The 630-nt window shown below is 43.5% G+C and overlaps 1 protein-coding gene across 1 annotated transcript in view; it reads right to left on the reverse strand.

Moving 5' to 3' along the window:
• SLAMF7 (SLAM family member 7) overlaps window positions 1–630 on the reverse strand; it is a 19,515-nt gene that overhangs the window by 1,554 nt on the left and 17,331 nt on the right. The window lies entirely within an intron of this gene.

The raw sequence follows: 630 nt of genomic DNA on the forward strand, positions 1-630 counted from the left end.
TCTCTTTCTCCTTCTTCCTTCCTCTCTGAAATCAATAAAAATATATGTTTTTAAAAAATATATATGGAAGATATAAGTCTCATGAGCTATGAGCCTCCAAGGTGATTAAAGAATAATTTGAAATCATATTGCTAATTGTGGCAAATAAACCTTGTCATCAGTCAAAACGGCCTTTGGAACCAGTCAGCAAAGATGACTGATGGGACAGAATAAAACAAAACAATAACAGCAATAACAAAAGTGCCTTCTGGGCTGGTGAAAAGTATCCTGGATCAATGAAGTTTATTCCTGAACACCCAGGACATCCAGTCCTGTGGTCTCCCGGGACTGTGTCTCCCGCAGGGAGAATGAACCATAAAGTAATCAATTTTGACAGAAGCCAGGCTGAGTGGAGCACAGAGCAGTCTCTCTACAGGAGAAAAGAGCTCTCTGGACACTATCAACTTTGAAGAGGGCATGTAAGGTCTCCTCTTGGAAAAGTTGTAGGTGAGAGTAGGAGGCTGGAGTCACACTGGCATTCGGAGGCTCTAAAGTGCTCATTTTATTAAACGGGCCTCTGTGGGAAAGCCCTCTATGACCGTGAAGGAGCTAGTCCAGCCTGGACTACAGTGATTGTTCCTGGGGCGGCAG

This window comes from Myotis brandtii, unplaced genomic scaffold (genome assembly GCF_000412655.1).
Source record: "Myotis brandtii unplaced genomic scaffold, ASM41265v1 scaffold1120, whole genome shotgun sequence".
Classification (NCBI taxonomy): Eukaryota; Metazoa; Chordata; class Mammalia; order Chiroptera; family Vespertilionidae; genus Myotis; species Myotis brandtii.